Source organism: Hemitrygon akajei, chromosome 13, assembly GCF_048418815.1.
Source record: "Hemitrygon akajei chromosome 13, sHemAka1.3, whole genome shotgun sequence".
NCBI lineage: Eukaryota > Metazoa > Chordata > Chondrichthyes > Myliobatiformes > Dasyatidae > Hemitrygon > Hemitrygon akajei.
Window position 1 is genome coordinate 68512303 of NC_133136.1, and position 16222 is coordinate 68528524.

A 16222-nucleotide genomic window follows, 5' to 3' on the forward strand; every position below is an offset into this window, starting at 1 on the left:
ATATTTGTAAAAGCTAACATATAGCAATGTCAGAAGCTTCTTAATTAAATCTAATGAAAAACAGAAGCTGTATATTGATATACTGTATACACTCAGTGGCCACTTTATTTGATACCTACTGTACCTAAAACAGCATCCACTGAGTGTATGTTTGTGATCTTCTGTTGCTATAGCTCATCCACTTCAATGTTTGACATGATGTGCATTCAGAGATGCTTTTCTGCACACCACTGTTCTAAAGTGTGGTTATTTGAGTTACTGTCATCTTCCCGTCAGCTTGAACCAGTCTGGCCATTCTCCTCTGGCATCACTATTTAACAAGATGTTTCTGCCCACATAGCTGTTGCTCACTGGATTTTTCTGTTTTGTGTTTTGCAGCAGTCTCTGTAAACTTGATTGCTGTGCTCACAGTTCCATTAAGATGGCAGTGGGTTTTGTCAGAGCTCCTCTCTGGGTCCAAACAAAGGTGTAATTGTCTGGCCTTTGTTACATTCTCAAGACACTAATGGATATTACAAACATCAAGTACTGCAAGTCCACCCCACTAGTGAGCAGCTCAATAGCAGTGGAGCTGGACTTGTTGCATACAACCACCTAAAAAGAAAGGTGTCACGGGTAGAGGCAGTGCTCAGAGATGATGCACAGTCCAACAAATGGTGTTCATGATTGTCTTTGATATTGTTCTTGTGATCACAAGACTCGTAAAGACTTTGGTAATGTAGAATACTGCAAGTCTAGTTTACTGGTCTATTGGCGAGACCAGTGGCAGAGTAGCTGCCTGGCCTTGCTTTTAGTATAGACCAGGCCTTCATGTCATGAGATTGGCAAGTACCAATCTACTGAATGTTAAGTATATAAAGGCTAAGCATTCGGAGGACACACCACAAGTGACCAGTGTACTGATGCTGTCTCCTCATGGTGACAAAATGTTTGCAAATCGATTGCCTATTTCAGAGAAAGTGCAACCAAACCATCAACCATCCGAGCTACACATTTTCTGAATTATTTCCTATATGTGCTTTGTGCTGTGTGTGACTCTTGGTACTGTTTTGTACCTTAGCCCCAGAGGAATTCTGTTCCGTTTGGCTGTATTCATATGTATAGTTGAATGACAATTAAATTTGAACTTGAAAATCTCAGGAGATCAAACCACCCTGTCTGGCACCAACAGTCATTCCACAGTCAGAGTCGCTTCGATCACATTTCTTCCCCATTCTGATGATTGGTCCTAACAACAAATAAACCTCTTGGACCATGTCTGCATGCTTTCATGCACTGAGAAGCTGCATGTGATTAATTGATTAGATATTTACATTAACAAGCAGGATAATAGGTGTACTTAATAAAATGCCACTGAGTATATGAGCATTATCAAGCGGAGTTGGCGTTGTAAATCTCTCATCCTTCACTGAATCTGTACCGTAAGTTCTGCATGGTGAAACTTCATACGTATCATTATAAATTAGGCAAAGGTTTAAACCAGCACACCTCTCAAATATAGAATCACAGATTTATAGAATGAAATGTGACTGAAGATTGCTTTTCGATCCACTGAGACTCAGTCACTTCTCTGAATGGCCAATAAAGCAAGACTCTGCAACCCTTTCCCATTGATTTTTGGGGACTTTCACTGTCCACCCTCCTACTGTCCAAAAAAAACAAATAATTATCATGATTCTGGTTCCCATGAAAGGTCACTGATCTGAAACATTCAGCTCAGCTTCTTTCCCCACAAATCCTGTCAGACTGGCTGTTCATTTCCAGTATTTTATGTACTTATTTTAGATTTCATTTTTGCTATTCACACTACTACTGCCAATTTTGTTCCATGTCATCAGACTCAGACAGTTCCATCACAGACACAACTCTCCACTGTCAGTGAGGACATCTTCAAGAGGTGGTGCCTTAAGAAGGCATAATCCATCACTAATGACCCTCACAGTCTGGGACATGACCCTTCAGGGAGGAGATATAGAAACACAAAGGCTTACACAGAGTGACTCAGTAAGTTTCTTCTCCTCTCCATCGGAATAGTCCATGAATCCTTGAACACTATATAATCATTCTTCTGATTACACTATTTGTTTGCATTTGCAATTGAGAGCAAGTTAATATTTTTGCACTGTATCGCTGGCACAAGATCATAAATTTCACATTATATAAGTCAATGATAATAAAGCAGATCCTATTTCTGATTTTTTACCATGCCTTTTGGAAGTCTATGTACTCCACATCAACTGCTTGGCCCTCATCAGCACCCATATTTGACCACAAATGTAAATATAGTTCATGAATAGTTTATTTGACTATGAAGAGTTACTGTGATAAAATTACTGCAATAAAATCATGCATGTTAGGAGATGAGCCAACAGAAATTTTATATATATTTAAACAGCTATCATATATTATTGTGCTGGGTGGAAAGCATTTCTGTCTACTCACTACTCAACATTAGGGAAACTTGATCCCTATATTCAGCATTGTATATGGGGATCAAGTCTGTGTTTCAGTTTTTGTCTCTTTTTTCACCATCTCCACTCCACACAATGATTATTTCTGAATAGCTGAATTACTGTATCTGAAGAAGGTAAAATGGAAAGGTAGGATTTAAGCTGTTAATTAATTTTGCATGTCTTTGCTTAAAGAAAAATAGCATTTCCCTCTACTGCAGACCATATTTTAAGGTGTTGATAGCTTTGTCATACGTCTATACCGAGAAATATTTGTTAGTTGATGTTAGGCAGTTATGAGAGCAGTGATATTAATAGAGTCATTATTCTTGCCATATAACATATTGCTTCAAAATTAATGTCTGAATGTCATACAATCTGTCTGGACAACTACAAGATCTATGATTCAAGATTCCAAACATAACCCATAATATGGTATACACTATTCTGACAGATAATATAGCTTAAGCAATGGGTTTTGAGTCTATGTACATATATGCAAGAAGGCGCCCAGGTATAGTTACTGAAGATTGTTACAGACACCCAGGAGTTCCGAAACTTAATATGAGCTTCCCCTTTATTAATCGTATTTTACTTTGTCCATAAAATGTGACTTTCATGTCCTGTAGTTATAATGGGAATGCATAGTGTTAATTCATGGAGTCCTGCATTAAAAGTCAAGTCTTGCTGGGATTTCCAACAGCACATTGGGGAATTGGCTTTCAGATCTTATGAAGGTTAGACTTGGCTGATGTTTAAAGACCTCCTTAGTTTCAGTGGCAATTAGTGGTAGAAGATTAGGAAGCAAATGAGAAATTACATTGCCTTAATTTTACTGTTTTTTCATGGTTAAATATTTTAATATTTCAAATATTTTAATTGATTATGCATTCTTTTAAAATGCATCTAAATCTTAGAAGTGGTGAAAGTCTATTAAAATTGGTTTATTTTCATACAGCCAGAAAACCCCTTGCTTGAGTTTGCAGAATTCCAAAATCTACTGAAGACAATGATATCAGCCATGTATCAGAGAGCAAGTCTGAATAATGCAAAGTGATTGGCTTATTTTAGAACAGGGCGAAGTTGAAGAGAAAGCGAGGGTCAAGAGTATGAATGCATTTCTACATGATAATGCAAATATTAAGCTTGAGGCATCAGTAAATGAAGGGATTATACAGGTCAACACCGAGTGTCTATGAGTGAAGGGAACTTGGTACCAATTATAATATTGTAAAAATGATTTGTGTGAATTAATTGAAATTGTGTAAAACTGAATTGAAGATTATTTGACTGCTAAGTGTCAAGATATGTTGTTGTCAAATGGGATGTGGAGGAATCAAAGTATCTGTTATAGCATGAAACAAGAGATAGGAAGGATGATAGAATCAATATCATTGGAATGGTATTTGCTGAGGATGGCCATTTAGTCTCCTCAGTGTTCAATTAAAGAAAATTTCTATCTGCTCACTGCTCAAAATTAGGGAAGTGTCTTGTCAGATCAAAGCAATAAATGTGTCAAGTGAGTCTGTGAGGAAGTAAAGCTGAGTGTTTTCAAAGTACATGCAGACCTTCATGTTGTTTAATTCAATGATTTGATATACAATAATATGTAGATTAGAAATAGAAGAAAATCCTGATGGTATCCCAGAGATAACTGTGAATAAGTTGAAAGAGAAAGAATTGCAAGAGGACTTTCTGGTAGTAGTGGCATAGAAAAGAATGCAACCAGAGCAGAATCTCAAAATTGAGGAATAGTATTTGTAGATCCTAGCTTGGTCAATTACAGTTTGTGTAGGATTTCAGACAAGTCGAGAAGGATTTTTAATTAATGTGGCCTGGTCAGAGTAAAAAAAACTATTGGAAAGAATGTGAAATGCTAGAAGAAGGACAAACTGGACACAAATCTGAAAAGTTACCACATACTCAAGGACTTTGGCAAGGAAATGAACTTCAGAGGTGAAGCAATAATCTTCAAAAAGTCAAAGTTATTCTCCTGGGAAAGTGCTTATGATGGAAAATTTGGAAGAGAGTGACATTGAATACAATGAAAGAGACTCACAAGAAACACACATATAAATAGCACTTTTACCCTCAATACCATAATGAAGAGCCATGTTGAATGTGTGTTAAGTTGGACTTGAAACTACAATGCTCTGAATGAGGAAACCAGAGGTCCATGAGCCAGACCATCAAGGCATCTAAGGTGGAGAGGGTCATTCATTAACTTTAAATTCTTTGGAGTTGTATCAGAGGATCTGTCCTGGGACCAGAATGTAAGTGCCATTAGAAGGAGGCACAGCAACTTCTCTACTTTCTTAGAAGTTTGCACAGATTTGGCATGGCATCAAAAACTTTGTCAAACTTCTATAGATGCATAGTAGAGAGCATCCTAACTGGTTGCATCACGGCCTGGTATGAAAATGCCCATGCCTATGAATGGAAAGTCCTTCAAATGTTCAAAGTTCAAAGTAAATTTATTATCAAAGTTTATATATGCCACCATATACCACCCTGAGATTCATTTTCTTGTGGGCATTCACAGTAGATACAAAAAAAACAATAGGATCAATGAAAAACTACACACAAAGACAGACAAACAACCAATGTGCAAAAGCAGATAAATTGCACAAATTGTACAAAAAGAACACCTAATAAATAAATAAATAAATAATATTGGAAACATCAATTGTAGAGTGTTCAAAAGTGGGCCCATAGGTTGCAGAATCAGTTCAATGTTGAGGTGAGTAAAGTTATACAAACTGATTCAGGAGCCTGATATTTGACATTCCTACGCCTGATGGTGATGGTGTAGAGATACAGAACCTAAGGCTTCTGTATCTCCATCCAAATGTCAGCATCAAGTGAGCATGCTCTGCTTTCTTGTGGTAGTATTCCTTGTAGAAGGGCTCAATGGTGGGGAGTATTGACTACCTCTGGTAGGTTTTTCCATTCTGTTGTCAATGAAGAACATCCTAATGTATGCATCTTCACTGTACAGATGTTTGAGGACTGATTGAAGATCCGATGAAGTGGCTTCTGCTGTCCATCAGTAATATATGCAGCTCACCATCCAGGCCACATTCTCTTTGCACTGTTGCAATCAGAAAGGAGGACCCACACCATCAGTTTCATTAACTCTTCAATCATCAGGCTCCTGAACCAGTGTGGATAACTTCACTCACCTCATTATTATTATTATTATTGTTTAAGTGTAGTGTTTAGTAAATTCTAATGTGTTTCTTTGTATCTGTGAATGCCTGCAAAATATGATGATATATACAAATTTTGATAATACGTTTGCTTTGAACTCTTGATTCAAAGTCAAGAGACTGTCAATAGAGCCACTGATGATAAAACACGTGGGAGACGGGAAAGCAGGTTACTCAACAGGTTAGTGAGAATAGGGTTCACATTGCATTGGGCAGGTTTCATAGATGAAGTGGAGCCCAATTACATACAAATGAAGATATAAGTTGTGGGTTAGGACTTAAGGATGGGGAAGGAATAATTCGTTGTAGGCCGCTGTGTAGAATGTTTTAATATTTATTACTAAGTTTGCATTGCTGTTGAAGATCAGGATAATGAGGCAAGAAGTGGGTAAAATTATTTTACGAAGAAGAAGAAACAGTCTATTTTTGCATTCAGGATTAAATGAAAATACACTTTCAAATAATGGTCTAAGTTCTTGACATGTTATTAATAAATAATGTTGTAGTGTATGGAACATTTCCAACTTGTTCTAATTGACAGTATAATATCCAAATGGTTGTCAGATAAAATACTGAACCCTTATTACTTTTCCCTTATGATATTTAAATCTGATACTTAAGGAAGTATCATAATTGGATCTGGGAGAGTCTTGTTTCCAAAAAGCCAATTCCCATGACTATCTAAGCATGGTAATGAAAATCAAGACAATTATTTCACATATGAGGCTGTTTCTGTATTGCCTCTTGCTCCTACTGGGCAGAACAAATGAGGTTCATGACTTCTGACAAAAGCAAAGACTTAAAAGAGTTTTCTCCTACTGTTTCAGAAGTTTGAAAAAGAAGGAAATTTTCCAACTTAACATGATCAAATCAGCACCCATGCAAATGCAAATAAATCTGTCATTTCTGTCTTTGTCCAAAGTGTACTAGCTGGAACAAATAACCAGACATGAAATGTTAGAAATTTTATCCACTGATGCTCAAAGTTCAATGTAAATTTTATTATCAATGTAGATATATGTCACTGAAAGTGTCAAACCAGAGATTTATTTTCCTGCAAGCATAATCAGTAAATTTTTAGAACAGTAACTCTTACAGCATCAATGAAAGATCAGTTGGAGAATAGAAGACAACAGACTGTGCAAATGCAAATATAAAATAAATAGCAATAAATTACGAGAACATGAGATAACGAGATAAAGAGTCCTTAAATTAAGATCACTGGTTATGGAACATCGTAAGTGGATGGACAAGTGAGAGTAGTTATCCCCTTTTGTTCAAGAGCCTGATCTTGAACTCTGGTGGACTGAGTCTCGAGACTCTTGGACCTTCTACTTGATGGCAGCAGTGAGGAAAGAGCATGGCCTGTTTGGTGGGAATCTCTGATGATGGATGCTGCTTTCCTATGACAGTGTTTCATGTAAATGTGCTCAATGATTGGGAAGTCTTTACCTTTGATGTACTGGGCCAAATCCACTAATTTTGTAGGATTTTCCATTCAAAAGCATTGGTGTTTTTGCAGCAGATATAATGCAACTAGTCAGTACATTCTCCACTACATATCTAAAGAAGTCTGTCACAGTTTTAGATGTCACGTAAAATCTCTGCAGACTCCTAAGGAAGTAGAGACACTGCCGTGATTTCTTCACCCTTGCACTTACATGCTGGTTCTAGGACAGATCCTCTGAAATAGTAACACCCAGGAATTTGAAGTTGCTAACTCCCTCCACCTCTGATCCTCTGATGAGGACTGGCTCATGGAAACATAGAAACATAGAAAATAGGTGCAGGAGTAGGCCATTTGGCCCTTTGAGCCTGCACCGCCATTCAGTATGATCATGGCTGATCATCCAACTCAGAACCCTGTACCTGCTTTCTCTCCATACCCCCTGATCCCTTTAGCCACAAGGGCCATATCTAACTTCCTCTTAAATATAGCCAATGAACTGGCCTTAACTGTTTCCTGTGGCAGAGAATTCCACAGATTCACCACTCGCTGTGTGAAGAAGTTTTTCCTCATCTCGGTCCTAAAAGGCTTCCCCTTTATCCTTAAACTGTGACCCCTCGTTCTGGACTTCCGCAACATGGAAACAATCTTCCTGCATCTAGCCTGTCCAATCCCTTTAGAATTTAATACATTTCAATAAGATCCCCCCTCAATCTTCTGAATTCCAGTGAGTATAAGCCTAGTCGATCCAGTCTTTCTTCATATGAAAGTCCTGCCATCCCAGGAATCAATCAATGGACTGCTGGTTTCCCTCTCCTGAAGTTTACAATCATTTCCTTGGACATGCTGACATTGAGAGAGAGGTTGTTGATCCGACACAAATCAGCCAAATTTTCAATCTCCTTCCTGTGTGCTGACCATCTCTGCTGTGTGCATACATCTACTGATGCTTCTGGACACATCATCAGTGATGTTCCTGGAATCATCGGGTGTTTTGGGTCTTTCAACATCATACACCCTCCTCCAGGTGACCCAGCCGGGGCTGATCAGACCCCAGCTTGTGTCCAGATGGCTAGCTACACATGACTCCATGGCTCCCCTCTCTTGAGCCACAGCCAACTTAGGCCCTCTCTGCCGCTTTGGTGGCACTGCGGATGGCTCTCCTCTTCCTCTCTCCCTCGATGCCCAAATTGCTGTAGGCTCTGGCTAAGGATCGGGCTGTGAATCCCCTACAACCAACTTCCACTGGGAGACACCTCACTCTCCATCCAGCCTGCTGGCAGTTGCTGACCAGTTCTGCATACTTGGAGAGCTTTCTTTCAAAGGCCTCTTCCAAATGATCGTCCCATAGGACTGTCAGCTCCAGAATCACCACCTGCTTCGTAGACTCAGACACAAGGACAATGTCTGGTCGCAGGGTGGTGGCTGCCTATGGTCGGGGAACCTCAGCTGCCTTTCGAGGTCTACCAACATTAGTTTATTATTATTATTATTATCATTATTATCATTAGTCTGAATTAGTCTACAACAGTGGTGTTATTGGCAAATGTTAATATGCTATTGGAACTGTGTTTATCTACACAAACATTGTTGTATAACAAGTAGAACGGGGGGCTAAGCATACAACCCTGTAGTGCACTTGATAGAGATCATCATAGAGATGCTGTTGCCAATCCGAACTGACTGGGGTCTACAAGTGAGGAAATCAAGGATCTAATTGTGCTAGATATTGAGCCCAATGACTTGAAGTTTATTGATTGGTTTTGAGGGATTAATGGTATTGAATGCTGAGCGGTAATTAATAAAGAGCATCCTGATGTATGTACCTTTGCTGTCCAGATGACCCAAGATTGAGTGAAGAGCCAATAAGATGGCATCTGCAGTGGACCTGTTGCTATGGTAGGCATATTGGAGTGGATCAAAGTCAGCTTTCAGGCAGGAACTCATATGTTTCATCACCAGACTCTCAAAACACTTCATTACTGTGGATGTAAGTACAACTGGGTGATGGTCAATAAGGCAGGTGCTTTTCTTGGGCACCAGTAAAATTGAAGCCTTCTTGAAGTGGGTGGGTACCACACACTGCCAAAACGGGAGGTTAAAGATCTCAGTGAGCACACCAGCTAGCCGGTCAGCACAGTTCTTAAGTACGTGGTCAGGTAGCCTGTAGAGTTTGGATGCTTTCCAAAGATTCACCCTCCTGAAGGCAGCCTCAAGCAGGAGGGACAACTTGTATCATGAATCCCCACACCTGTTTGACGTGCTGGGTATTTCAGTATTTAAAAGAATTTTTTTCTGGGCTCACCTTACCCCACTGAACCATTGACATATGTTTTTCTAACACCTTCCCCAAAGTACTACCTGAGAGCAAAGTCTTTGGTATGTTATTGACAAATAATCTGTTGGAAAAACTCAATGGATTAAACAGCATCTGAGGGGATGGGGGGTTGGGAGGGGGAAGAATTGCTTTGTTTTGCTCAAAACCCTGTGTTGTGAAAGTATTCATATGTTATGTTAATGGGACATTTAGGTTTAGGGTGACCATTAATGGGAAGGGACTGCCCTTCTCTTAGACACATTGTGTCACAATGTGCTGTCACAATGGGGAGTAATTGGTCATCCAAAACATATTGTTTTATATTGTCAACAGGGAACTCAAGAGAGAATCCCTTTTGCTACTATTTTAAGGGATATCAGACTTATTACTATTACTTCTTAACTATAAAACTTGTATGAGAGGGAAATATATCTGCCAAGATGCTTCAGAATCCATGATGTTGTATTGGATCTATCAGATGCTGAAAGTTATTAATCTCTCTATAAAATACAATTCCAGTTCTGAAGATAATAATGTTGAAACTAATATGCTACATATTTGTGAGACAAATTATATTCTTTCCAGTATCCAGAGATAAATCATCAAAAACTGTGGCTCTAGATAAACTACATTTCTCTGCCACTCAGTTGACACAAAGTTACCAAGAGGTTGTGGATTGGTTCATTGTATGTATCAAGTTTTGGGATTATCAAGGTTTGCCCTTCTTCTGTCCAAGGGATGATTTTTGAAGTTATCAATCTGTTGTTATTGCAATGTAATAAAACAGTAATCCAGTGATCTGGATATGGGTACATGTGTTCAAACACCACCTCAACAGCTATGAACTAAAGATTCAATTCATTACACATTGGAATTCAGAACAATTGGCAGTGGTTAATTAACCCTCTGAACTCCTTGAAGTTAACAAAAAAAAATGGGCTAAAGTAATTCTTTGAACCCCATCTACCACTCTTACCTGGTCTGACCTGAAATTACTGCCCTATGAAAAGACTAACAAATCGCTCAGTCGAGAATAACAAGACCTTCCCAGCAAAGTTCCTGCTGGATGGCTGATTTCTTGTCAATAAAAAACCAAATGGAACAATTTGATTCATACCGGGAAAAATGGTTTAACTACATAATGCCTCATAGGCCTGATTTTATTCTCACAAATCAATGAATTTGTTGTAAAAAAAAAGATCACATCCTATTTGTACATAGTTCTTTCCTTTTGCTTGTTTTTTTCTCTCCACTCTTTTTTATAAGTGTATACCCCAGATAAATACTTTGTGGAGATTTGTGATATATATGATTATATGATATAAATGTACAATGTCTGAAATACATCTTATGGAAATGTTTGTTTGATGATGAACTTCAATAAAAAATAAATTACAAAAAAAAACCAAATCTCTCCTCATTTTCCCCTCGTTTGATTTATGCTCACTCCCTTGGCTGCAGGGATCAAGTGAAAGTGTGTGTGAGTTTCTGCTGCTGCTTTCAAACCCTGTTAAATCTGAAATCTTGCATTTCATATTTTCTTATGACACGAAAGTAAGCTATCTGGCCCATTGAATCCCTGCCACTTCTCATGCCAATCCCATTCACCAGGTACTTTCTATCAACTGGTCTTCAACTCCACCACTCTTCCATTCCCCCCAAAATTTTTCTGCTTCCTACCTACACTAAAAGCAATTTACAGCAGTTAATTAACCTACACCATCTGGGGGAAGAAAGCAGAGCACCTGAGGGACCCCACACCGTCATGGGGAGAATGTGTAAACTGCAAACAGAGAGCACCCAGGGCCATGAATGTATCCAGTTGTGCAGAGGCAGCACCAGATGCAGCATTGCACCAGCCACTTGCTCCCTTCCCTGCTCAGTATTTCTGGAAATAAAAAATAATAATAAATATTAATTAGTGATCTGTTGCTGGATGATCATATCATTCTGTTTACTTCCTCTATTTTGTTTACATGATCAGCGGCTATTACATACAGTACGGCATTGGTCATAGCAAATTGACAATGGATTCATGACTTCCAATAGTTTCAGCACTCAGGGGCTGTACTTTGGTAGGTCAAATGAAAGGAGAAAGTATACATTTGATTGTAGACCACTCAATAGCATCAGGAACAGAGGGATCTTAGGGATCCAGCCCCGTAGTTCACTGAAAATATCTATGCAAGTTGATAAGGTGTTAAAGAAGCTGTATGGTGTTCTAGGCCTTTATTACAAGGGCTGTTGGGTAAAAGAGTAGGGAAGTCATGCTGCAACTATATAAAACTTTGGTCAGATCGTACTTGGAGTACTGTGTGCATTTCTGGTCATCCCATTATAGTAAGGATGTGGAGACTGTGGAATGGATGCTGAAGAGCTTTACCATGATGCTACCTGGATTAGAACGTAATGTATTAATTGCAAGGAATGGTTGGACCAACTTGAGTTAGTCTTTCTGAAGTGTCAGAGGCTGAGGGGAGACTTGACAGAGATTTACCAAATTATGAGAGACATAGATAAGGCAGACAGTTAGAATCCCACAGGGAAGAAATACCAACATCGAAGGAGATGCTTTTAAGATTAAAGAGCGGAATTTTGAAGGTGAATTGAGGGACTAGGTTTTTCTCAGGTAGAGTAGTAGATGTCTGGTGTAAGTTGCCAGGGGTAGTTGTGAAAGCTGGCAGCTTGGTGGAGTTTAAAAAGATTTTAGATAGACACATGGCTATGAAGGAGATGGAGGGATATGGATAATACATAGGAGAAGGACACTTAATATATATTGTCATCAATACTGGTACAATATTGTGGGCCAAATGCCTGCTAGTATTAGATTGTTATACATCATAGGTATATTCTATGTTTCTACTTATAGATCTTGGAAAACCCTCAACAAAATCCTCATTTCCTTTTCCTAGTGATATGATAAAAATATGGGGCTTTTTACGCAATCAGCACTATCCCTGAATATAATCATTTGCCATTCCAAATGTACATGGAAATTAAGGATGCTGTTAGGGTTCTAAATGCAGGAAGTAGAGTTTCAAAGCCAAATATGTTGTGCAAGATATGAGGATTAACTAGATGGAGGAATTCATGTAAAAGGCATAAGGTTGTATGTCTCCTAAAATTCGTGTACAACAATGGGTTTTCTTACCAATGAACTAAGCTATATTTGGGAATTCAGATATATACATATGAATATCCTATAATCATAAACACATTTCCAATTAGACATTTTTCAAAATAATAATGAAGGAGCCAGTCTTATGTATTTCTGAAAGTCTTGCTGTAAAATTCACCAAAGGCACTCATAAGTTATCACAATAGCACACAGCAATCTGATGTAAACACTTTGGAGAAATGCAATTAATTGTATTGGCAAGGACAATTAATCATCAACACCAGTAAACTTGCCTTTGTGCCCTAAGGGATTAAATTGCTCTCTTCAAAAATTAGTTTAAAACCTTTTGAAAATGAGTATCAGGAGATTAGCAGTAAGGAATCTTGTGTTAATGTGGAAGGTTTGAGGCAAAATTCATTCCATTTTTAAAAATGGAATCTTTTAATTGCCTGTATTTCTTACTCACTTAATAATTTATGTGCTCTAGCCTCTTAACAGGAAGTTCACTTAACTGAAGGAATTAATTGTAAATTATTGTGAATTGGCGGAACTTTGTTTCTTTAAGATTTGTTGAAATAGGCTGCTGATTGAATGTGTTCATTTGTCCTGATGGCATATTGTCGAAGCAGCTTACATTCTACAACATGTTTAACATAAAGAAAAAGTGTGAAGTCAGTTAAAAAAAGATGGCATTGATAAGATGATCAAAAGAATCTTCAAAGGGTAGACTTCATGCAAGATATTAAATGAAGAGGAACAATTGGAAGGACAAGAAGGCTTTGGGAAGAAATTTCAAAAGGCAGCACAGCTAAGCAGCAGTTTAAACTGCCCCACATTTCCAAAGACCTGGGCGTGATTCTAATCTTCAGTGTTGTCCATGTGGGATTTGCTCATTTTCTCTGTTTTCCTCAGGTGTTCTGGTTCCTCCCACAACCCAGAGATGCATTGTCAGAGTAATTTAATTAATGTAAATTACTCATAAGTGGCCAATGAATAAAAGGTGAGCTATGAAAGACTAATATTGGTAGTAATATGGGCAAACTAATGGGGAGGATTCTCAAGGCCAGGATTTACAAGCATTTTCAGAAGCATAGTCTGATTAGGGATCAGAGTCACAATCAGAATCTGGTTTAATATCATCGGCATTTGTCGTGAAATGTTTTGTTATGCAGCAACAATGCACTATAATACATAGTAATAAAAAATGTGAGTTACTGGAAGACACATATAAATAAGTAGTGGAAAAAAGTAATGAAGTAGTGTTCATGGGTTCAATATCCATTCAGAAATCTGATGGCAGAGGGGAAGAAACCATTTCTGAATCATTGAGTGTGTGCCTTTAGGCTCCTGTACCCTCTTGCTGATAGTAGCAATGAGAAAAAGGCATGTTCTGCATAGTGGGGGTCCTTACTTATGTATGGTGCCTTTTTGAGGCATCGCTTCCTGAATATGTCCTGAATGCAGGAGAGGCTACTGCCCATGATGGAGCATGGCTTTGATAGGCGTAGGTCTTGCGTCATGAGCGCAATCGAATATTTTGAAAGTTCACAAAACAAATTGATGAAGGTAGTTTAGTCGATGTGTTGTATATTGCATTTTGTAAGGCATTTGACAAGTTTCTCCATGGTAGCCTCATCCAGAAAGTCATGAGGCATTGAAGCCATGGAAACCGGACTGTGTGGTTCAGAATTTGCTTGCCTATAGAGGCAGAGAGTGGTAGTAAATTAATTGTATTCTGCTTAGAGATGCTTCACTCACACCTGTTCTCTGACCTGTTCTAGAGCCCATGCTCTTGACAATTTTAATAAATGATTTGGACAAAGATGGGTGGAAGGCTGTGCTTGTAAGTTTGTAGATGACGCCAAGATTACTGGTGTTGTGGATAGCGTGGAAGGTTGTTGCAAGTTCATAAATGAATAGAATCAGAATGCAGACCTGTCCAGGGAAAGGGTGGATGCAGTTCAATCTGGAAAAGGGTGAATTTATACACACTGGAATATCAAACCTGAAGGTAGAGTGCAGGGTTAATGACAAGATTTTTATCAATGTGGAAGAACAGTGGGATCTTAGGGTCCACATCCACAGATCATTCAAAGTTGCTACACATGTTGGTAGGGTGTTTAAGAAGGCTTATGGTGTGTTGGCCTTCATTAGTTGGGGTACTGAAGTCAAGTGCCGTGAGGTAACCTTGAAGCTCTATAAAACTCTGGATAGACCATGTATTGAGTACTCTCTGTCCACTGGAGAAAGCAGGATCTCCCAGTGGCCACACATTTTAAATCTACGTCCCATTCCCATTTTGATACGTCAATCCATGGCCTCCTCTATTGTCAAGATGAAGCCACACTCAGGTTGGAGGAATAACACCTTATATTCCGTCTGGGTAGCCTCTAACCTGATGGCATGAACATTGATTTCTCTAACTTCTGTTAATGCTCCTCCTGCCCTTCTTACTCCATCACTTATGTATTTATTTATTTACTTACTATTTTTCCCTTTTTTCTCTCTTTGTTCCTCTCACAATAACTCTTTGCCTGCTCTCCATCTTCCTCTGGTGCTTCCCTCTCCCTTTCTTTCTCCCTAGGCCTCCTGTCCCATGATCCTCTCCCTTCTCCAGCTGTGTATCCCTTTTGCCAATCAACTTTCCAGCTCTCAGCTTCATCCCTCCCCCTCTTGTCTTCTCCTATCATTTTGGATCTCCCCCTCTCACTTTCAAATCTCTTACTATCTCTTCTTTCAGTTAATCCTGATGAAGGGTCTCAGCCCGAAACGCCGACTGTACTTCCTCCTATAGTTGCTGCCTGGCCTGCTGCGTTCCACCAGTATTTTGTGTGTGTTCATTGTGTATTGTGTTCAATTCTGATTGCCTCAGTATAGGAAGTGTGTGGTAGTTTTAGAGAGGGTACAGAACAGATTTGCCAGGATGCTACCTGGATTAGAGCACATGTCTTATGATGAAAGGTTGAGTGAGTTAGGATCATTCTCTTTAGAACAATGGAGAATAAGAAATAACTTGATAAAGGAGTATAAGATTAAGAGAGGCATAGGTAGAGAGGAGAGGCAGTGCCATCTTCCCAGGCCAGTGTCAAGAGGACACCTGTTTAAAGTGAGAGGAGGAAAGTTTAGTGGAGATTTCAGAGGGAGGTAGGTATTTTACACAGAGTCATAGGTAACTGGGAGGTGCTGCCAGGGGTAGATCATTAGGGACATTTAAGAGATTCTTAAATAGGCATATATACATAAGAAAAATAGAGAGTTATGACCATTGTCAGAGGGAAGATTTAGTTCGATGGTGGAGCAGGTTTATATATTTGGTACAACATTGTGAACTGAACGACCCTCACTGCTATATTCTATGTTTTATGTAACAGAGAAATAAGAAGGGGTGGAACAATTGGAAATGCTCTTCTAGCAACTGGAATGGATTGAAAGATCAAAATAGCTTGCTTAATTGTCATACGATATTAATAAGTAAGGGTATTGTGTGTATGATTGGAGAAGGATGGTACAACCGTCAAAAAGTTAGAGTAACAGAGAGTTAAAAGAAATTTTTACGGCTACAGGAGTTAACAATGTGGTATCATGAAGAAACCTATACATAAGTAAATTAGTTTTTCATTTGAATTATTAAAGAAGAAGTTTTGATAAGAAAGCAAACTCAGGAGGTGTTTGGAAATT